This window comes from Cavia porcellus, unplaced genomic scaffold (genome assembly GCF_034190915.1).
Source record: "Cavia porcellus strain 051 isolate PalLab524CR breed Dunkin Hartley unplaced genomic scaffold, mCavPor4.1 scaffold_2, whole genome shotgun sequence".
Lineage (NCBI taxonomy): Eukaryota > Metazoa > Chordata > Mammalia > Rodentia > Caviidae > Cavia > Cavia porcellus.
This window is the reverse complement of record NW_026947485.1, coordinates 44,825,058-44,849,937: the sequence shown is the minus strand read 5'-3', so window position 1 is coordinate 44,849,937 and position 24,880 is coordinate 44,825,058. Positions and strand designations below refer to the sequence as shown.

General features: G+C 35.2%; 1 pseudogene; it reads left to right on the top strand.

Annotated features, from left to right (window-relative positions):
* Positions 1-23,210: 23,210 nt before the first annotated feature.
* LOC100736237 (dnaJ homolog subfamily A member 1-like) lies at positions 23,211-24,364 on the top strand (annotated as a pseudogene).
* Positions 24,365-24,880: the final 516 nt, after the last annotated feature.

Genomic DNA, 24,880 nt, shown 5'->3' with positions numbered 1-24,880 from the left:
TCTATTCCCATTCTGTGTATATCTTGGTTCTACATTGAAAATGAGCTTTAAAATTCTAGTGAAAGGTTTTATGGCAAAGTAAAGTTCTAAAAGTTTTCAAGTGACGGCAGATGATGGAGAACAAAGTGGAAAGAAAATCTCCATTAATATTGAAATTTTCTGTAAAACAGATTTCTTGTCAGATCGTTTATTCCTTTAATTATGTGAAAATGATTTTTAATAATTGAGTCACTCTAGATGTATTCAATCAAAATATTTAGAAGTGTGTGTTGCAATCTGATTTATTACTTTTAAGAGAATAAAATCAAACAACATAAAATAGAATAAAGCTAATCAAAACAAAGGAATGAAATAAAAGATTTCAAGACAAGATAATAGGTAATCAACAATGGCTACCATAATGTCTCTTGTTGTCTTCAAAATAGCTGCCATACCATCAGACTCAGGAAAATCAAACAAAACAGAGCAGAATAAAGCTAAGCAAAGCAAAATAATGAAAGTGATATAGGACTTCCTCACAAAATAATAGAAAATCAAAATGGCTACCATAATATATATTGTTATCTTCTAAATAGCTGTTCATGTCATCTAAAAATAAAACAATGACATTGATACAAAATTTTAAAACAAAATAATAGGGAATTAACAATGGCTACCATTTTCACTTTTTAGTTATTTCCTCCCCTTTCACTTTCACAATATCTATTGTACCTTTTGGATCTCACTAATTCCTTCAGTTTTTTTGTATTTGGGAGGCAACATGGTGTTCATCTATGTGAGTCTAAACCATTTCATCCAAAGGCATGACAACAAGTTGCAGCCATTTACCTACAATAACCTCATGATTATCCTTCTTTATAGCCTGGTAGTTTTCCATTGTATAAAAGTGCTGCATTTCCTTATCCAATCTGTGGCTGATGAGCATGCTACCCCTGCTTTTTTTCTGGTTCCTTGTTGTATGGAGCATTGTTTCTCTCTTTTGCCTTTCAGTCTATGAATTTCCTTTTGAGTTATTATGTTTCTTGCATACAGCATATTGATGGGTCTTGTTTCTTGATCCACTCTTCCTGTGTTTTTAACTGGTGAATTGAGGCCATTACATTACATTGGTGAACGGAGGCCATTAAAACAATGGTTATGAGCCACAGCGCTGGTTCATCTCTTCCATGCATTTTCCCCATGTTGGCTCCCCACTTTCCCCCTCCATTCAACTGTCTCCCCTCCTCAGTGATCCCACTCTGCTGCTGTTCTTAGAAACATGGTCTTTTAAAACTATCTCTACAATATCCTGCAATACTCCTTGTAGAGTTGGTTTGGTGGTCAGGAATTCCTCTAGTTGTTCTTTGTCATGGAAGTATCCTATTTCTCCATTAATTTTGAAAGATAGTTTTACAGGGTGCATCAATCTGGTTGGAAGTTATTTTCTTTCAGTACTTGAAATCCTTTACTCCAAGCTCTTCTTGACTTAATGGTTTGTGTTAAGTTTGTCATGATTCTGACAAGTTTTCCTTTATAGATGATCTGTTTCTTTTCTCTAACAGACTTTAATAATCTGTTTTTGTGCTGAAACTCTAGGATCTTGATTATTATATGTCTGAGTGAAGATTTATTTATGGCCAGTTGCAGTTCTATATGTCTCACTTATCTGAATGTCAGATCCAAAATTCTCTGCTATTAATTCTGTAAATAGTCTGTTTATGTCACTTGTGTTGACTCCTGCTTTTTCACTGACACTTATCACTCTTAAATTATTTTTCTTTGAGTCATATTGCAACCATTGAACTGTTATTTCTGGGTTCATTGTTTTTTTAGTGATCTTTTGTGATCACTAGCTGCCACCCGGTCTCCCATGTCTGAAAGTCTAGTTTCTTTTAAGTAGTTTTGCCAAATTTTGATGGAATTTTTAATTTCCTGCATATCTATTTGAGTCTGTTTCATGCATTCCAATTCTTCTTTTATTTTGTTCATTAAAGATTTCCCTCATTTTCCTATGTTCCTCTTTTTGCTTTTTATTCATGTCTTCTTTAGATATACTCACCAACCCTTTCATGTTTTCCACTGCTTCTTTCACCTGAGATATTATTTCTAATCTAATTTCTTCTACAGCCTCACGAATTATTCTCGTTATTTCAGTTGCCTTCATTCCCAAAAAATTCCACCTTTTTCCATGTTCATGTCTCCTGGACTTGGTTTGTGTGGGCTGGAGGTAAGAGATTGCAATTTGCTCTTTTGCCTTGACATTTTCTGAGGTCCCTCTGGACTAGCAAGTTGTGGGGTTCCAGGTGCTTCCCACATTGACATGGTGTAAGGTGATGGGCCAAGCACCTGGATTTCTCCTAACATGGATTCCTGGGGAGGCAGTGGGGTGTGGGGTAGTTTTCTCCAGACACAGATCCTCCAAGGCATAACTGGCTAGTTCTCACGACCCACACTGAGTACAGTTCCCTGAAGGCAATATTGCCCAGCAGGCTTGTGGCGATGGGGCTGCAACCTGTGCTATGAACAAGCATCAATGGTTAATCTTACACATTCATGTATGAGAACTGATGTATTATTTAACACATGCCACTCAGAGCAATGATGCCAGAGAGTAATTGTGGACAAGTACATCCTTCAGAACATTTTAAGGAATGAATTTATATATTTTAAGATACTTTATTCCAGGTATAGAAAATCAAACCAATGTGGTTACCCATGGATGAAGCCATGGATAGGTTTCCCATAAATTAAACTTGTACAGCGCAGCTATAAGGCAAACTATCCACTACTGAGATGACTTGTTTCAAAATTATGTCCAACTGGGATCTTTCACATTTCTGGTATTATCAAGGTGAGGCTGCCCAAATGAGAGGTGGATTCCTAGGCCTTAGTTTGCAATATCCTACCTGAAATTGGCTGTTGTTTTGGCTCTTCATGGAGCTTTATGCTTTCCTAACCCTAGAGGTGATACGTCTTTGTAAAAGGGGCAGAGCTGCTAAGATGATTTCTTGCGCTTCTTTTTGTTGCTGGACATCTTTACAATATCCTGAAGTCATAAATTTGGCTAGTTTTCCTTTGAAACTCTAAGAGTTCAGCAAAAAATTAATATAAAAATGATTTAATAATTTATATTTAGTACCACAAATTATTTTCAGTAATACAAATTATCCGCAATAATAGAAAAAAAGCAATTTTCATTTTATAAGAAATGTTCAAGTTTTCAATGACTAGTTGTATTCATTTCTACTTTATTTAATGAAAAAGGAGAAAAACTAGAAACAGAAGCTTAACTTGCATGGATTAAACTCTTGAAAACCAATACTTGTACATCCTGTACTGAAAATAGTTATTAGAACATTTCTTTAAAATTTTAAGCCTTTTTATAAAGGAAGTTGCATATAAATATGTGGTTTGAGTGTTGATGAAGTGAGTGTGAATTCATAAACTCTGTCTTAGTGTAGATGTTTGAAGGAAGATCATTTTTCTTATTTTTTTTAAGAATTGTTAAACATGGTAAACGAAATTAATAAACAGATTCATCATGTACAGGTCTGTGATGGCCAGCACTCTGGGAGGCTGGTGCAGGAGAATCACAAATGTGAATTCAGCCGGGGAAACTCAATAACTTAGTGAAACCCTGCCTCAAAATTAAATGGAGTGTTTTTAACGAGCTGATGTTATGTCTTAGTGGTTAAAACTATGAAGTTATTATCCAATATCTCAAATAGATAAATAAACTCAATATATGTCAAGGCTGTTTACTTTGAATATTTAAATTCAAATTAAATGTTTAAATTGAATATAAGAATATTGAAATGGAAGGAAAATATTCAAGAGACTTACACTTCATTTCACTTGGATATGCCTAAAACTTTATTTCAATTTGTTTTCAATAAGAAAGAAAAAATATCCCTTTGAAACTTTTCTGTCACTTCCAAATCTAAAAATGATTTTCACCTTTGAATTTGAGATTTATTTTTACATGCCAGTTAATGTACATTTACCTTGCTATTGAACTAGAATGTGGAAAATTGTGTTTCTTAATTGAAGTTACTGTGTACACAGAATAATTTAGCACCAAGGTCCTAACAAAATTTATTGTTAAATCTTTACTAATCTAAAATGCATGGCAATACCCAAGTTCAGTACTGCTTGCTTGGAATACAATTAAAATGAAAGCTTGTGAGACTTACAGGCCATTGAAGGTAACACAGTCTGGATCTTTTTAAAATTACCAGCTTTGTCTTCATTCCTTTTTTCTTTAATACTAACTACAATTTTGAAGAGATTTGACCTGAGCATTTACCATTCCTCCCCAGAAACTGTATGGTAGTGTTATAGGAAAAGGTTCCCTCATAGTGGCATCTGATATATTTCCAATGTCTCCTGTCTCCTAACACCATAATGACAAGCCAGCTGTTCTCCACTGACATACCTATTCTTTACCCACACACCTGACCTTAGCTTGTCCCCATGCATGCGTGTCTTGCTATTTCAATCATTTTTCTCTCTCCTCATTACTTCTACCGCTGCTGTATTCCAACCTGTAGAGCTATATACTCTGTCAAGGGAGCACCCACCCATTCTGCCTTTACTTCCTCTGCTCATCTCAACCACACAGAATATCAGTTTCTTTTTTCTTTTCCTACTGTTTCTGAATGTTTTCTAAAGTGGTTTCCATTATTTGCTTTTTACTAAGATCATTCGAATTAAAAAGTGACCAGAGGAATATAAATTCACATCTATTTAATATATTATCCCTCTTTGTTAGTGTCGTGGACCTGTCTAATTTGGCACAGATTATTTTGTTTCTCCACTTATAAATTTGTGTGCTCTTAAAGTTTATTCTTCATTGCCTCCTCCCCTCACATTTTTTGAGGTGATTATGATCATATCCAGAGGACTAATTGTTTCCTTGGGAAACTACTTGTTTGTAAGAGCTCCTCATATTTTGTATTCAGATACATCCTAATGAATTACATTACTCTGACCTCTCTTTCTGAAATTCCCATTTAGATTCTCCAATAAAAATTAATTTTTCATCCTAAATTCAGTTTGACTAGCAGAACATTCACCTTCATTGTCCATTTTCCCCAGGCTGCTTGGCTTTTCTTCAATGCTGTGATTTCTAGACTGTTTTCAGCCCTCTACAATTTTTTCTGTTATTTTACTTTAATTCATTCATTTGTCCTTAATTGCCATATTCCTTATGTGTACCTCAATAATAAAGTATTTGATCTCATTCAGTAAAATTTATTAACATTGTGTTATAGTTGATACACTGTGTCAACTTGAGAAGTTTAGAATTTTAACTAAAGAGACTCAGCAGGCAGCCAGGATCCTTACTTTGTAAATATTCTCATTCTGTGCAAAAGAAGGGCACAGAGATTTTGTGAGCCTTATATCTGCCCTGGTGGGGGGATAGCCTGCTTAAAATATAAAGGAGAAGAGGCTTGTTCCCCCTTTTTACTCTGGATGCTTTTGCTGGCTACTGCCTTGAAGTGTTGCCCCAGTGCCATGCCACCTTGCTTTGGAGCCAGCTGATTAAGGACAGTGAGCTAAATAAACTTTCCTTCCTTCATTTAAGGTTTCAGGTATTTTATCTAAGCAATGAGAGAAAAGTAACCAAGGCACATTTGATATAATTCTTTTGAACAAAACAGATAAAATGATGAACATGATATATCTCTGCTGTCAATAAATTCACTGAGAGGAAAGATTCAATTTATGTTTGATGTCTGTTGTAACTTGTATATAGATGGCCCCCTAAAGCCTCATGCCCTTATTGGTGTGGCTTTTCAGAGCTAGCTGTATCTAGGGTATAATGCTGGAATTAAAGGGTGCCCAACTCTAGGTTTGAGTGGCACCTCCCAAAAGGCAGTTCAACTGCATGAAATATAAAGAAAGTCTTGCTTGGTTGCTGCTGCTGGTTTGCTACTTCACTACTTCCTGCCTTCTGCCTGCCCAGCCCTGCCATGCACCGTTTCTCCTCTGCAGTGCTCCCTTGCCTTGGAGACAACTTACTGTACTGTACTGAAATCTCCACAATCGGTGAGATAAGTAAAATTTTCTCTCCTTAACTTGTAGATGTTGGGTATTTTGTCTTAGCAACAAGAAAAGTAATTAAGACAAGGACATAGACGTACTTATCCTGAACTAAATTTATACAATGTTTACACAACTATATGCAAATACCACACAGATATTATCAGCCTGTTCAGGAGCCCCAAGGGAAATTTTCATAGGTAGGTCCCAAGGTTAAAGAATGTATGTGTGCAAGACATCAGAAACAATAGCAGGCAGCACAGAAAAGAGCAGAGTACTAGAAAAAGAATCCCTTGCATCTTTATTGTATAATTCTTATACATCTCATGTATAAGAATTGTTATCTCATGTTTATATTCTTACATAATGCTGTAATAACTGCATGCATGTTTACCTGTGCTAAGTCATGGATGCATAAGTGTATCCCAAGGTGCGCCTGTTCCAGAGAAGTAGGGTCACATTCTCAGTGTTCTTAGATGTTTCTGAACTTTGAAGTAGTGGTTTCCCTCATCCCACATCCTCAAAGGTCGGGTATCTATAAATGTAACATTCTGTATAGAAAAAATGGTGCCATCTCATTACCTGCCACAGAAGTCTAGGCTGAAAGGCCAATACTTTCAACTTCTCAGTTGGTAGTAAAATGTTGTGACATCTCTTCAGAGACAGTGTCAGATAGGCTAGATAGGGAGCAAGCACTTTCTAGGAGGATTGAAGCTTCTGGCCTATAGTTCCAGAGAAGGTCATGTTGGCAGCATAGATTCTACACCATCCAACAGTAAATAGGCAATCTTTAATTTCAGTGTTGGAGTGATGTCAAAGGAGGCCTAATGGATGGTAATGAATTTGCAATGCTCTTTAATATTAAAGGTGCCGTTCCCGTGGTATCAGTAGTGATTTGTGATTAGTAGTTGATAACTCTTTGCTACCACTTCCAGGGAGACATAGTTGTCCTATGGTATCCTTCAAAACAGTACACTGGTTTTTTACAGTGATGATATCATGCTGATTTAGTGGCTGGGCATGAAAGGGCTGGTTAGTAATACACTTTCCAGAGTGTAAGAGGTAAGTTCTATGAAAATTAAGAAACCTGGCATGTATAATGTTTATTGATAGCTCCTGTTGTTTCTTGACACATAGGAATTCAATAATATATATACATAAGTCTTGAGGACAAGGGATGGAAGGAGAATTCACTGTATTTACTACCACTTATGGTGAAGATTGTGTCTGCTCTTTTCGCAATGTTGGTTTTGCAATGCAGAGATCTGGGTCCTCAAAGGATGCTTTTTATAGGAAAGGGAAGGAAGATCCCGTTGAAGTGTAACCTTGGTGAGAAGGGAAGTCAATATCTTCACAGGGATAACTTTTATTAATGGTGAGGCAGAAGTAAGAGCTACAGTTAAACCATAGAGGAAGGTCATATCAATGATGGGAATCAGGTGATCCATTGTATGTCTCTTAGTTAACTGCATCATGATTGGAAAAGTGGAGCAACTAATGCCAGAAAAATATGTGATGACTGTTGGTTCAAATCACTTAGGAATAAGGGTTTGGCTCACACTGCCCAGTAAGATGGGAAAACGTGTCAAAATGATAGCTAATAGTGAAAAGAATTTATAGTACTTAGTATAATATAATTTATGATCCATTTTTGCTTGTTCCATGTTTGATTTTTATTAAGCAATTCTGACAGTTATTTTCTCATTGCTAAGAAAAATATTTAACACCCAAATTTAAAAGATGAAAGATTTATTTTGTTTCATGGTTTGTAGAGGTTTCAGTCTATAGCTGATTGGCTCCAAGGCAGGTTGGCATGACAGAGCATCATCAAGGGGAAGAACAGTCCGTGAATAATATTTATGATTATTTCTTCTCAATTTCAGATGACTGGAACCATTTTTGGTTCCACATTTCAGTCAATCAAACCCATAGAATGACTGCAATCTATCATTTCACCCAATGCATTAAAGTTTTTGATTAACTTAATCATATCAATATATTTTCCTTGAATTACTTTTCTAAAATATTCAAACACTTTTAATTCAGTACAGTAAAACTTTCTAGTTTTAGTTAATGAATAATGGCAAAATTTTGGGATTACTGTGTATTCTATCACCCAAGCCATATTTTCCTCAACATCTGGGATCTTAATATAGTTTAGATCAAGAATAATGAAAAGAGAAAAATTGGAGAATAAAAAATTAAGAGCTTCATGAAAAGCAACCCTTGTGGAAAGGTCATTACAATTTCTTGAGGAAACAAGAGCATATTCTCCTTAGGGAGTAAAAATAGGAATGGGCAGCTTCTGTGGCAAAGAAGACAGTGACGTTTGAAGATTCTGATTTCTTGGGAACATACCCAACTGCTCTTATTGCAATGAGAATGGTTTCCACTTTTTTCAAATTAACTCTGAAATTTAAAAGTGTCTGGTTCTATGGAGTCTATGGACCTTGTAATTTAGCTACATGCATGTTTGAACTTTGTTTTTTATTTTTAATCTCAATTATTTATATATTGGACATAATGTAGGAGAAAATATTTCCCATCCAGTATACTTCAGTTGTCCGAGTGATAGTTCCTGTGCTATTTGTGGTTGCTGCTGTCTCTTAGAAATGATTAGCCACTATGATGAATATTGTAAGAACCAATTCCCAATTGACCAGCCATTTCACCTCTGTACTTGCTGCTTGCTTATCCCATATAAGTCCTAGACTACTGGAGATCAGGGCTTGATGTTCAGGAATGATCTCAATCAGTGCCTGTTGATATAAATAAAGCTGCCTGCAAATCATGAGTGTCATTTTGGTGTTTCTGTTTGCCATTGAAATTATTTTGGGAGTTTAAAGCTTTCAATAATTTTCCTTCCTCTAGCTTTTTCCATTCTTTTTTAATGTGTATAAATGATCTTCGACTTCACCATGGTTCAAAAACAACTCATACTACTGTTTTTACTTTCAGTACAATATTAAACAAATTGAAGTAGGCTTTATGTTGGATCATTGTGCCAAACTGTACGCTAAGGTTAATGCTCTGAGATGTTTAAAACAGAATAGGGAAAACTTGATGTTTGGTAGGTTAGGGTTATTAAATACATGTTTTACTTAATGCTACTTTCAAATTATGATAGGTTTATTAGTGTGTAATTCCATGTAATTCTAGAAGCAACGGTACTTATAAACAAGAATCCAACCCTATGGTGTTTCTACTATTTATTTTCATTAAAAGCTTGACCTTCTATAAATGTTTGAGTCCACATGAGAAAAATGACCTTATTACACACCTAATTAAACTACATGGAATGAGTGAAGGGTAAATTATTTCACAAAAACCAATGTTGCTAGTGATGAGAGAGAGTAGGAATGAAAACAAAAACTAGTATTCATTCACTTTTTTCATGGTTAGTCCTTTTTCTCCAAAGGTGAATATGAAATATGCTATTACTAATTTTTAAAAACTTTTTCTGAGTATAAGATTAGTTTGGAGCAGTCCAGTGGATAAGAAGTTTGGGAATGAGAAGTTTGGAAGTTAAGGCCGTCAAGAAGATGAGACTGCAGAACAACTAGGCTGAAAATGGGGAAAGAGGTCATGCTTACTCTTATCTGTTTAATGCTATACCCAGTAGTTAAAAGATATTTACATTTTAAAAATATTCTATGAATTAAAAAAAGAAAGGACCTTAGGTCGTATGTGTTTAAATAAAACTTTTTCTATCCTGAAGTAAAAGTGATTTATTATATTTTGGTGGTATTTGAGTAATAGGAATCATGTTACTCTATTTTGTTGTTCATTGTTTTCACTCTATTTTCATTTTTGTGTTAGAATAAGATCTATGTGAATTTCTGAAAGGAATCCCATTAAACTTTCTGCTTCTCATAGGTCACAGTCACTTCCAGAATACTGAGTTCTGCAGTTATTTTGTAATTTAGTATCTTGATGAATGTGCTTTAAGTCATATCTAGGGCAGCTTGCAGAACTTCTTGTAACACAAGATACATGACTTTGGGGGACTCCTATAAAAAGTGGCAGTTTTGGTAAATGCTAATAAAGCCTGCCACTCCCCAAAAGTTGAGAAGTTTCTCTGAAATCTCAGGAAGAGCTTTCCTGATTATTTAGTAAAGTTAAATTGGATGAAGTAATAACAGAAGCATCTGGCTTTAACTTCTGCTTTTCTAAACTTTTACCAGAGAGATTTTTCTAATGACTCTTTTTAACCTCATTTTCATCTGTCATTGTCAACCTCTTCTGTGGGAGTCTTAAATTTATACATTTGTGACCTGCCAGTCACTATGCAGAGCTAACAATGTAAGACTACTTCCAGGTTTCAGTGTCAGTTAGGATCTTTAAGAAATAAACACTAAACACATGCTCTTAATTGCTCAGATTCCCAGCTTGCTTGACAATTAAATTCATTCAGATGAACTCAGTCTCCCTGTGCAGTTATTTTAAAAGAAGAAGTTCTTACTGCATTACAATCTTAACACCACATTTTATAATGTGGACAACTTGAACGTCATAAACCCAAAAGGTTTGTGTTTAATTTGTTATGTAATAGAACAGTAAAGTGTCACAATATACTGTAATGACTGAATTATACTAAATATAATTTCATCTTTTCTGTGGAATGAGAACTTTAAAAAGACTATTTATCCATCAAAATCCATCTTCTTCCTTATCCCACAATAATGGAATTTTTAATGACAAAAATAATAACTAGCTTCCATCTTAAAATGTGTTCATATAAGCTAGTCCTTACCAAGGTGCATCATTTAAAATAAATGTTTAACTCTCCTCTTTCTTACTGATACAGTACAGATAGGGCACTGAGATTACTTTAATCTGTATCTACTCTAGGAATCTAAGAGGGTAAAAAAAGAACTTTTTGGACTACTTTCAATATTAAGTAGAACAAAATATCAGTTGGGCATGGTGACATATGCCTGTAATCCTAAGACTGAGGAGGCTGGGAAAAGAAATTCTCAGCGAGTTCAAGGCCAGCCTTGACTACCTAATGTGTTGAAGATAAGCCTGGATTATACAGCAAGACCCTGTCTTTAAAAACTAAAAAAACAAAACCAACAATAACAAAAAAAAAACCCCTAAAACAAAAAGTTAACTTCTATCATGTGTGCTAGCATTAGAAGGATCATTTGATGATCCTTCTAATTTCCTATGTAGAACTAATGAGAGGTAAGGGAAATTTTAAGGGTTGTAACCTACTGAGATATTTTCTGAGCATTGTGTGGCTTTGAATGGGAAAGTGGAACAGTAATGCCTCCTCTTACCCTTCTTTTCTTCCTGGTCATGAGATGATAGTTTGGTCTATCATGTACTTCTCACCACAGTGGGTTGCCTTCCCACAGGCTCATGAGTAAGGAACCCAACTGGTCATAAACCAAAACCCCCAAAATAGTGATCCAGAATGAAATGTTTTGCTTTATATATTGATTTATCTCAGGTATTTGTTTAGTATTATTATTTTTCTTTTTATCTTTGCTTTTATTCTTTAATCTCATACAGTTATTAAAGTAATGAGATGCTAACATGCGTGCTTGAGTATTTTTAAATTTGGTTATGACTAATAGCTTCTAAACTGTATTATAAGTAAATCTGCTTTAAACATACAAATAACTTTCCTTAGCATGGAATTTTATACAGAAATATGAAATATAGATTCATTAAGTAGAAAGACAATGGCCTCTGATGTAATTGTCTTTTTTCTGTGTGTTTGCTATGGTAAAAACTACCACAGGTATGAATGTGTCTAAAATGCATAATTTCTTCGTATACTTTTCCAGAACCTCTTGGGTTCCAGAACCTCTAGGGTTGTTTTGCCTTTATGATATTTGTTGTATCCGTATCCATCTTAATTTATTATTTAATATTTCCTAAATTGACATTACAAAACTCAATTAAATAGAAACTGGCGTGACTTAGAGCAGATAATACTTATAAAAATTAATGCATTGAAACCACACAAAACAGACCCACTCCCCTAACCTCTGGATCCAGGACAGCTGTGGGATAATCAGCTGCCCTCCCCCTGCCCCAAAGATCACTGGCTGCCCCTCCCCCTCCCCCTAGGCCTAGGACAGCCACAGATGCTCAGCTTCTCTTCCCCTTCTACCCCTGAACCTGGGACAGCCACAAATCATTGGCTGCCCCTTTCCCTCGAACTCAGGACCATGGACAGTAGTGGATTCACCTTGTTGGGCAGATAGGAGAATCAGTAAACCCTCATCCACCCATAGGGCCTCAGGGGGCTTGTAGTGAGTTTCCCCCTCAGATAGAAGACCTCAGTGGGTAAACAGGAGCACTAATGAAGTCCCTCCCAGCTGTGGGACCTTGGTGAGCCTGACAAGAGTGTGGGTGAGTCCTTCCTCCATACAGAGAATACCAGGTGGGTTGAGGAGAGTGCTGATAAAGCCTCCCCAAACTCAGAGGAATTTGAAAGGGCTTACTAGACACTCATTGACAAAGTAGGGTCCCAGCTGAGGCAAACACTATAGCCAGGTAGATCTGGTGGCTTGGAACATCCTGAAGACATAGTAGTAGCAGAAACTAAGAGTTGACTTACATTAATACTTCTAGGCTAGTCAGGCTAGGAGGAATACAGGATTCACCCAACCGGCCCTGCAGGAGGACTTCAGGTGACTGGCCTCTCCCCTTCATTATGGGACCTAGCAATTGGACAAACATCAACCACATGGTAGGACCCCAAGACACATATGATAGACAGTTGAGACTAGTAGGATTGAAAGACCAAATATTAGTCCAAGAGGTGAAAATGACAAAATGAAAAAGCAAAATGAAATCTCAAATATCTAGTCCATCAGGAACAAGTACAGGAGATATTGAAATAAAGAACATTAAAAGTCATATATCTGAAATTTCTGAAAATATAGTGAGCAAAATAAACAAATCAATGAGGCTATAGAAGAAATCAGATTAGAAATAATCTCTCATGTAAAGACAGAAATGACAACCTTAATAAAAGAGTTGCTCAACATAGATAAGAAGACGTAGATTAAAAAGTAGAGGAGCATGAGGAAATGATGGAAAACTTGAATGAACAATATAGAAAAGAAGTAGAATGCATGAAACAAATTCAAAAAATTCTACTGAAATCTGGCAAAAAATTCTACTGAAAGCTTCATTTTTATGAAGCTGAGGATAGAATTCTGAACTTTGAGGACAGGGTCACAGCTAGCAATCATGAAAGAAAAGAACTTTATAAAATAACAAGGTGGCATGAAATGACAATTCAACAGCCTTAAGATGATGCAAAGAGAAACAATATAAGATTGATAAGCATTAATGAAGATGCAGGGATGAAGATAAGTTAAATAAAAAACTATTCAGAGAAGTAATAGCAGAAGATTCCCCAAATATGGATGAAGAATCTGATAAATGAGACATATAGAATGCCAGTCATAAGCAAAATAAATCTACACCTAGACATATAATAATTAAGATCCCAGAATACAGCATAAAAATAATACTAAAAGCTGTTAGAGAAAAGACGCAGCTAACCTATCAAGGAAAGCCCATTAGAATCATGCCAGATTTCCAGCACAAACTCTCAAGTTAAGACAAGCTTGGAGTAAAGTACTTAAAACCCTGAAAGAAAACAATTTTCAACCCAGATTGATGTACCTTGCAAAACTTTCTTTGAAATTTAATGGAGAAATAAGATACTTCCATGATAAAAGACAACTGAAGAATATCATGTCCACCAAACCAACCCTAGAAAGATTACTGAAAGGCATACTAGATAGAGATAAACATGACAACACTTCCCAGAAAACGACAGAAAGAAACCATCAGACAGGGCAAGCAATTAAACAAGGAGGGAAAGCAGAAATCCAACATCAGGAAAATAACATGACAAAGTTGAACCAGTACATATCAGTTATATCCATCAATTTAAATATCCTCAATTCACCTATTAAAAGAAATAGATTCTCAGAATGGATCAAGAAACAGGATCCAACAATATGCTGTATACAAGAAATACATATGACTCGAAAGGAAACTCATAGACTAAAAGTCAAAGGATGGAAAACAATATTTCATATAATGGGAACCCAGAAAAAAGCAGAGATAGCTATTCTGTTTCCAGACAATGTGAACTTTAAACCAAGAATGATCAAAAGAGATAAAGAAGGTCACTACATACACGTCAGGGGAATAATTCAAGAGGAAGATACAAGATCAAATACATGCACCAAATACAGGTGCACTCAACTATATAAGACAAATACTAATAGTCATGAAAAACCATATAAGTAACAGTACAATTGTAATAGGGGATCTTAATACCCCATTGCCATAAAGAGATAGATCCACTACACAAAAAATCAGCAGAGAAATAACAGAACTGAAGCAATTTGTGAACAAATGGACTTAGTAGACATTTACAGAGCATTGCACCCAATGACATCAGAATACATATCCTCAGCTGCTCATGAGACATTCTCTAAAATAGACCATATATTATTAGCCCATAGAACATTCTTTAGTATATGCAGAGTGATTGAAATTATTCCACGCATATTATCTTACCATAGTGCCCTGAAATTGGAAATTAATGGCAAAAGAATTGCAAAAAAAGGCACAAATACAAGGGATTGAGTAGCCTCCTGCCTTGCTTTCATTGCCCAGAACTGCCTTTGCTTTTCTCTTGAGCAACCAATGAGTTACAGGTAAAATTAAAGAAGAAATTAAACAATATATACAATTCAATGAAGATGCAGATACAACATTCCAAAAGCTACAGAATGAGCACAAATAAACAACCTAATGCTGTACTTCAAACTTCTAGAAAAAGAAAAGTAAATCAAGTCCAAAGCTCATAGAGGAGAGGAAAGTATAAAGATCAGAGCAGAAATTAATGGCATTGAGATAAGAAAACAATGTAAAGAATTAATGAATCAAAGATCTGTTTTTTTTTTCTGAGAGAGTAAACAGATTGATAAACCACTAGCCAATCTTATCAAGGAAAAGAAAGAAAAACTCAAATTCATGCAATAAGGCCTGAAAAGAGAGAAATCACTACAGATCCCATATAAATTTAAAAGATCATGAATAACTACTTTGAAAATCTTACTCACACAAGGTGGAGGACACAGAGGAAATGGACAGATTTCTAGAAATGTATGCATCATCAAAGCTGACTCAGGAAGATATAACAATTTTGAATAACCCAGTATCAACTACTGAAATGGAAAATGTGGTTAAAAACCTACCAATAAAGAAAAGCGCAGATCCTGCTGGATTCATGGATGAATTCCACATGAAATTTAGAGAAGATTTAATACCAATGCTCCTCAAACTTTTCAATGAAATTGAAAGGGAAGCAATCCTCCCTAACTGATTTCTGGTATTACTCTGATAATTCCAAGTATTACTCTGATACCAAAACCAGAGAAAGACCCAACCATAAAAGAGAACTATAGACCACTCTCACTAATGAACATTGATGCAAAGATTCTCAATGAAATACTGGAAAATAGAATGCAGCAAATCATCAAGAAGATTATGCATCATGATCAAGTGGGATTTATCCTAGGAATTAAAGGATGGTTTAATATATGCAAATCAATAAAGGTAATACAAATCAACAGAGACAAAAATCACACAATCATCTCAATAGATGCAGAAAAAGGTTTTGATAAAGTCCAACACTTGTTCATGTTAAAAACCCTACAGAAACTTGGAATAGATAGTATCTACCTCAATCTGATAAAGACCATCTATTACAAACCAACAGCCAACATTATAGTAAATGGACAAAACTGAAAGCTTTCACTCTAAATCAGGATCAAGACAAGGATGTCCACTGTCACTACTCATATTCAATATAGTTCTGGAAACATTAACAATCAGACAAGAAAGAGAAATAAAAGGAATAAGGATAGGAAGGAATGCCTTCCACAATAGCATCTAAAAAATGAAATACTTAGAATTCCACCTAACCAACAATGTAAAAACTTTTATGCTGAAAGTTATGCTACTCTTAAAAAGGAGATTAAAGGGGATATTAGAAAATGGAAAGATATCCTTTGCTCTTGATTAGGAAAAACCAACACTGTGAGAATGGCCATACTCCCCAAACAGTTGTACAGATTTAAAGAATTTTAGCTGGTAGTCTCTCAGACAAAGGACTTCTATCCAGAACATACAAAGAATTGAAAAACATCAAGCCCCCCAAATTCATAGACCTATTCCAAAAATATGCATTTTTCAGATGAAGATAAAAAAATGACAAATAAATATATGAAGAAATGTTCACCACCCATGGTCATTTGAGAAATGCAAATTAAAACAGTATTGAGAGTCCATCTCACTCCAGAAAAAATGGCTGCCATCAAGAAATCAACTGATAGCAAATGTTGGCAGGTCTGTGGGGGAAAAGGAACACTGCTCCACTGTTGGTGGGAGTATAGGCTGCTGTGGCCACTGTGGAAATCAATATGGAGAGTCCTCAAAAGCTAGGATTGGAAGTCCCATGCAATTCATCAATTGCCTTCCTGAATATTTTCCCAGAAAAATTAAAAAAGTCATGTCACAGCAATATGTGTGCACCCATTTTATAGCAGCACAAATTGTCATAGCTAAATCTTAGAAACAACCAAAATGTGAATCAACTACAGTATTTTTATACAATGGAATATTACCCAGCTATAAAAAGGAATATCTTGAGGCTTTTATTGGTAAATGGAGGGAACTTGAGATCATAAATGAAATGAATCAGACTCACATTTGTAAGTATCTTATTGCCTTTCTAGTATAAAAAATAAATAATAATAATAATAATAATAATAATAATAAACTAAAAGAGTAATAAGATCCAAAATATACAATAGATATTGTAGTAACGAAAGAAAAAGAAAATCCTCAAAAGAAAAGCACAACTTATAGGTATATGCATATAACTGTATGTATGTTTAGGTGTGAAAGATAGATAACTATACTGCTGGTTTGTAGAGGTTCTGCTAGCAAAGGGAAAATAAAGGGACGCACACACTAAGATTCAGCTAAGTGGCTGCTGCTTGATCAGTGTAAGCAAGCAGCTTATGTTGAGATAAAGAACAAAGAAACTCATACTGCTCATGCTTAGATTATATAACTTGATTGCTTCTTGTCCTTCAGGGACCTCATGTTTTTGTCTTGAGGGGGGATGATTCAAGGCCAGCACTTTGTACCAAAACACTGTCACTTGGATGTGTCCAGGACAAAATGGAGTCAGTGTGGCCTCTCTACACTAATTCTTTGTTAGTTCATCCAAAAGAATGGTTTGTGCTGTCATTGTTTGATTGTCTGTTCATTTTTTATGCATTGATATTGTAAATTGAGCAATTACTTTTCAGATAACAATGTATAATATATTAGCTAATGTTGATTTCTTACTGTTATTTTTTGAATTATGTATTATTTCTCCCCTTTTTTCTATTTTGCTTTTTAAAAATATAAGAAAATACACAAAAATTCCATTTCTTGTCAATATCCCTGTACATGAAGCCTTATCTCTACTTATTTAGGGGATCAGTTCGATATAGAGGGACATATAATGCATATTATTAAGAAGTTGAGATCTTTTTAATTTAATCAATTGACAGATAATCTTAAAGGAAAAAATACCTCTGTGTGAATAAAATTTTATTTGATGCTACACAAAACCTACAGTCAATTAGAATTCTCACTACGCATTTAAAATATCCTGTTCCTTGATTAGTTTTCCTGTAAATAAGAGATAGTCATGATCAGAAGAAAAGTTGGGATTAGGGTAGTATTATAGTTCATGTCTACATGAGCTCCCAAAGCCTCATGCAGTTTTAAATGGGGTTTTTATAGAGGTCACTGATCCTAGAGTGTTTGGCTTGATTCATGGTTTAATGCTAGAATTAAGGGTGCTGGAATTAAGTGTGTGTGATTGCTAAATCAACCTACTGATTAAACTGGGACTGCCCTCATCTCAGTAGAGTGGACACAATATAAGGAACAGAAAGAGACTTGCCTGCCCTCTCTCTGTTGTTTGCATCTGGTGTCTTCTGCCATCATGAATGGTAGCCCCTTTGCCATGTGCCACCCTGCTTTTTTTCTAGCTGATTATAAACGGAAATCTCTGCAAACCGTGTGCTAAATAAACTGTTTCTCTTTTAATTTTGAGTGTTGCATATTTTTGTCTCAGCAATGAGAAAAGTAACTAAGCCAGGTAGAGTGTCAACCATGTTCCACTGTTAGTGGGCAGTGTATCACTCTGTGGTATGTAGTGATCACTACATGGGAAGATAGCACACTACCTCAATGGAAACAGTCCTTGTTACCTCTTTCTCAAATTTTTGCTTTTGAACTGCACATTAAATAATTCTAAAAAGTAACTGTTGCTAACAAATTTCTGATCCTCAAAATCCTCATAGTTATAGTGTGAGGCTCAAAAAGTTTCAGGAGCAAAGTGGTTAAGCTTCAATGGACATTTAACCCCAGACATGAAAATAATGAGCATATAAAGAACAAGATGAAAAGATAGTGGATAATTTTATAAGCAAATACAGATTTGTTTAATTTGAATGGTCTCTGATTACAGAGCATATTCTAAACCTTTGATTAATTCTTGTTTAGAAAGTGAGAGCACAACAATGTATTTCTGCTGAAAGGATGTGTAAATGCTCTGCCTACAAAAATTGACACATAACGTTCTGTCTTTACAAAGGAATACGTGAGAAGATTCTATAGGAGCTTCTAAGAAGGGGTTCTCTTACAGGGTTTTCAAAAAGGGTTCATAGTGTTATTCGTATAAATTTGTCATTAAAAGGAACTTCAACATATTTTGAGAATTTTAAACATTGTAATTGAAAGTTTTATCTTTAGAAAAGGTCTTTTTTTCCATAATGTTTACCGATAAGTGAGAGTTTTATTTGTTCAAATTTTCCATTTAGTATTTGATACTATGCATTCCCTAAATAGGAAACTCAAAATATTTCCTTCCCCATTGTCATTTTAAAATTCATCTGGATGAGTCGTTCAACTAATGCAATTTGATTTGATAAAATCTACCAGATGAAAGATGATTTTTTAAAATCTGAAACAGAACTGTGTTTCAGAACCAACTTCCTTGTACACATAGCAAGCAGGAAAGAAAGTCCTTCCCTTTTTTTCATGTCTAGCCTTGAGATCAATATGCTCTCTTCATCTTAAAATTTCAAGACTAAAAAATTACAAATATCTTTTAATAAGAGAATTTAACAACTATTTAAACAATTTTGTAATATGAAAAATATTGAGACTGAGAAATTTTTAAATGTTTATTCCAAACTATTGACTTATACAATCATTAAACCAAGATTCTAAACTAATTCCTTAATTCATGGTCCAGTTAATTCATATTTTCAGGTCATTAGAAATAGATCTATTCTAAAGTATTCCAGGATAATTATGAGTACAAAGTTCATGGAATTATCATAGGCAAATGAATACTCACTATAGATTAAAATATTTCTAATTTCTTAGATATTTTTCCATTCAGAAGGATAACTTTTCCCCTTGATTTGAGTCAGCACTTTGTGAGTGGCTTGACCAATACATGCAGTAAAGAGGGCTTCTAGTATTATATCATAAAAATTCTGGAAGCTTCCCATGGTATTTTGGAACACTCATTATGCAAACTTTTAAATTTGTATTCCAGTTAATCTAACTTACCAGTTTGATTGAATTAAGAGATTTCTGGATAGATCATCTGATCATGGAGGCAATACACTCAACGATGGATTAATCAATTTATGTTCATAGTTGAATATGCTATTAAAAGGTGAGCCTACAGCTGGAAGTAAGCTACTGGAACATGACTGTGGGAAGTGTAGGCTTTGCTACCATTGTTCCCCTGCTCTGCTTTCTGGCTACCATGAACTATCAAGTTTTGACTGCCATGTCCTTGCACCATAAGGTTTCTTCCTTGGAGCCAGCCAATGGTAGACTAAAATCTCTGAAATCATGAGCCAAATTAAATGTATCTTATATTAAATTGTGAGAGTTATGTATTTGGTCCCAGAAATGGAACAGGTGATAGATGCAGAGAGTTGGTACCAAAGAATTGGTGACTATTGCTGTGAGTATGCTTAACCATTTAATTTCGGAGGAGACTGGAAAAGTTTAGAGGTGTGAGCTACAGATGCTCTAGAATGCTGTAAAGATAACTTAGTGAATAATTCTGGCCAGGGCTCAGAAGACCATAATGCTGATAGGAGTCTAGAGAGTAAATATCAGACTCATGAACTTTCAGTTTGAAATGAGGATTGTTCTTCAAAAATTGAACCAGAGGCAATTCATGTCACACTATAGAAAAGAATTTGTCCATATTTTGTTCATGTTCTGAGATTTTGCTGAAACCTGAATTTAAGAGTATCAGACTAATTTATCTGGTGGTAGAAATTTCAGTGCAGCCCAACATTCATGTGGTGATGTGAGTCCTGCTGACTACTTTTACACATATCTACGAAGAGAACTAGAAGGAAAAGACAGAATAAAGAATTTTTAAACATTTAAATTTTGACCTGAAAAGAATGATATATAAAGTTTGGGCCTAAGGAGGTACGGTTGCTGAAGATGTTAGTTCCATTAAAAAGGAACTTTGAAGAAGAACAAAGTTTCTTTGTGGTACCTTGAGAATATCTCAGGAGTCAATGAGACCCCATCCACTGCGAACTCAAAGATGTAAAAGTGTAAACCTTTTATTTCAGAAGGCAGCCCTGGACCCCCTGCTTGAGAAGCATTGCCTAGGGAATTGGTTTCATGGGATTCTTCTCACTGTGCTCAGTTATTAAGGGATTCAGAAGCTGCTGCAGCTGGGCTCCAAGGGTGCCTGGTTAATACATCCACTGATGGCAGAATTGGTGTTGTGCATGTGATTCTGGTTTTATTTGCACACAGAATGTAAGATTTAAGGTGCCATGGAGGCTTCCAGCAAGATTTCAAAGAACAGTTGAGAGACCAGTCAATGTTACTCTCAGAAGACAATGCATATGAGAATGAATCTGAAGGTGCAGTGAAGATCTCAGGAAGACAAAAATGCCAGGAAAAGGGACTAAGTTGAGTTGCATGCAACAAGTGGAGTGAGAACAGGAGAGAGGCCATGTGGGCTAAAACTAGCAATGCCCTAGGGGTGAGGCTACTTAAGCCCTCTGGAATTCACATTTTACCACCATATGCTCTAGGTGCTGGACCTGAAAGTATTATTCTTTATATTTGTTCTATTGGGATTTGGTTTTTCGTTGGTCCTATTCTTTTCTAATCCTCTGTTTCTCTCTTTTGGAATGGCAATATTTACGTGTGCTATTGTATATTAGGATATATAACTTCACTTTTGAATTTTATTTTTCTGGTACTAGGGTTCAAACTCAGGACGTCATGCTTACCAAGCAGGTGTTTGTGCCACTGAGCTGAACTCCAACCCTCAGGAATGGATGTAAACTTGATATAGTAAATAGAGTTTGTAATTAGGAATAGGCTTAGTTATGGACCTTTGAGCTTGTTTATCTACTTGAAACTTTTTTCTTTATGAAGTACATGGGTTGCATTGTATTATCTTTGCTTCTCCAGGGGAATTTTTCTATTATTATTTTTATGTATTGCACACCTATTTTCTCATTATAACATTGAACTATTAAAGGCATTATAAACATGAGTGTGGTTCTGTAATTTTTGTTTTTCATCTATTGTATTTGATTCACTTAATGCCTAATAAAGGATATTATACAAGAAAGGTTCAGCAATTTTGACAGAGAATATATTTTGGTACATTTATTTATTGTATACCATTGAATTAGTCTACTCTATCATGATTTTGCTACAAGTATAAATTAAGTGTACTGGTAACCTACTGAGCATCCTAAAAAATACCTGAACATATTCCCACTTCTCTAAAAATGCATTCTTTAGAAAATCTGCAAGATAATTGGACATATTATAATCACAGTCTGTGGGTGTATAACCCTTAAATTGAAAAAATAATAATAAGACCACATAATAGGATACCATGTTAAACTGAAGTAAGAGTTTGGCAGTATTATAGGTCTTTGTTTTTAGTGTTTCAAGAGGTGGCGGGTTTATATTTGCTGAAATTTAAAGGACTTTATCATCTGCTATGAGGCCACATGAAGAGAAACTACCTTGAATGCCTTTATAGTCCACATTCAACCTTTCTAATTAGAATTCTTTCCATTATTTAAATAAATAACTATGCAAAAATCATTTATCTAGCAGTTACATACTAAACTGAATTATTAAAAATCATGGATGAGTGGTATTAAGCATTTATTTAAGCCATATGTTAATATTAATAACATTTTTCTAAAACAATGATCTTAGCTATGAATCTCTAATTAGTGTGGAACTTGATAATGTTGGGGGAAAAAAACTCTTCATGATCGATTCTTATGCTTTTGCTTTTACTATTAAAAATAAATGGATATGATTATTTAACAATCCAATTTTCACACTCTCCTGTTTGCTTTATGTGCCTGTTTCTTTCATATTTCTTGCATTCTTGCTTTCAAATAGGGTGGTCATTTTCTCATGTGTGCCTCTGTTGATTCTCCACATTTTGGCTTAGTCACTGTTTCAATTCTCAATTTTAGGTCTGATCCCCCACAAAGTCTCTGGTTCTTTGTAGAAATTCTCTTCCTTTTTCCATTGTCCATTCTCATTTTTTTCTTTTTTCCAATTCCCTCTCTCCTCTTCCTCCTCAATCTTTTTTTTTGGAGGGGGTCCTGTTTTTGTCAAAGAAAGAAGAAGCAGATTATAAACTCAGATGTTTTGATGTGTTTATGTGAATTTTTTCCATCTTATTTAAAAAGAATTCTTCCATTTTGTTCTATGCTCTGTACATATCTTGCCATTAGGAATAGACAAATAGAAACTAGAGGAAAAAAGAATCTAAAAGAATAAGAGCAGAGGAATAAATATGGAAAGTTGGAAGGAAGAGAAGGAAAAATTGGAATAGATTCATTAAAAAAGACAGTGTTTGTGTTTTAAGCCCTGATTAAATGTAGATGGAAGAAACCAAAATGGGGGATGGAACTTTCTAGAATGCACTGAGAGGTGGAGGAGCAGTGGCTATTGGGTCTGCACTAGGTTAAAGCACTCCTTCCAGCTTCCCCCACTCTGGCCCAGCCTGCTCACTGCCTGAGAAAATGTTGAAAGAAATCACTTATTATGATGTTTTGGGGGTCAAATCCAATGCTAACCAAGAAGAACTGAAAAATGCTTGGAGGAAATTGGCTTTAAAGTATCATCATGATAAGAATTCAATAGAAAGAGAAAAGTTTAAATACATTTCTTAAGCATATAAAGTTTTCTCTAACACCAAGGAAAGGGAATTATATAAGGGCAGGACAGGCAATTAAGGAGTGTGGAGCAGGTGACAGATTTGGATCCTCCATGTATATCTTTACATGGTTTTTGGTGGAGGAGAAACAATGCAGAGAGAAAGGAGAAGTAAAAATGTGGTGCCTTAGCTCTTGGTTACCCTACATGTATATAATGGTGCCACAAGGAGACTGGCTCTGCCAAAGAATGTGGTTTATGACAAATTTGAAGGCTGTGGTGGTAAGAAAGGAGCTATGGAGTGTGGTCCCAACTCTTAAAGTACTGGAACACAAAGAAGAATTCACCAGATAGGACCTGGAATAGTTCAGCAAATTTAGTCTGTGTGTATGGCGTGCCATGACTATGGGTAACACATCAGCCCTGAAGATAGATGAAAAAAGCTGCAATGGAAGGAAGATAGAAAGAAGAAGATTGTGGAAGTTTATGGTGACAAAGGCATGAAAGATGACCAGAAGATAACATTCCATGTTGAAGGAGACCAAGGACCGGGACTGTAGACGTTATTATTGTATTAGATCACAAGGACCATGCTGTTTTTACTAGATAAGACCTTTTCATGTGTATGGATATACAACTTATTGAAGAACTGTGCAGCTTCCAAAAGCCAATATCCACTCTTGACAACTGAACCGTAGTCATCACCTCCCATCCAGGTCAAATTGGCAAGCATGGAGACATCAAATGTGTGCTAAATGAAAATAGACCATATGAAAAGGATTGCCTAATCATTGAATTTAAGGTAAACTTTCCTGAAAATGGCTTTCTATCTCTTGATAAACTCTCTTTGCTGGAAAAACTTTTACTTGAGAGGAAGGAAGTAGAAGACAATGATGAAATGGATCGGGTAGAACTGGTGGACTTTGATTCAAATCCAGAAAGACAGTGCCATTGTAATGGAGAAGCCAGTGAGGATAATGAGCTTCACCCTAGAGGTAGTGTTCAGAGTCGGACCTCTTAACCAGCCCAGTGAATAATACTCACTGCTGGCCTTTAGTGCAGTAGAATGTGTGAAGGACTATAAGCATCCTGTGTTCACTAGTTATTGTTTTTGTTTCAGCATTCAATTATAGCAGTGCTTTAAAAGTTAATGAAGAATAAACACAAATACAAAAGTGCAGATTTTGCCCTGTATGTATGATGACTTCAGTTTGCAAGACAACATTTAATGCCTGTAAAAACACAACGTCTTTAAGACATATCTTGTAACTGATTCAGTGGTATACGTAGAGAAGCTTAGACTGAAATTCTAGGTATATTTGTCGACTTTGGTGTATGACCTTTCACTGCTAAGATATGGAATAAAATGTATTTAACTGGCAAAAAATATAAAGAAATCAAATTGGATGTTGGTAATGATGACGGTCATCCCATCCTTGGCCTTTATGGATTTTCTTTAAGAATTTTTTGTCTCTATCACATTAGTCTTTAAAAAAATTCAGCTTGTCTTTGTATGTTTTTTCTTTCTTCTTTCTTT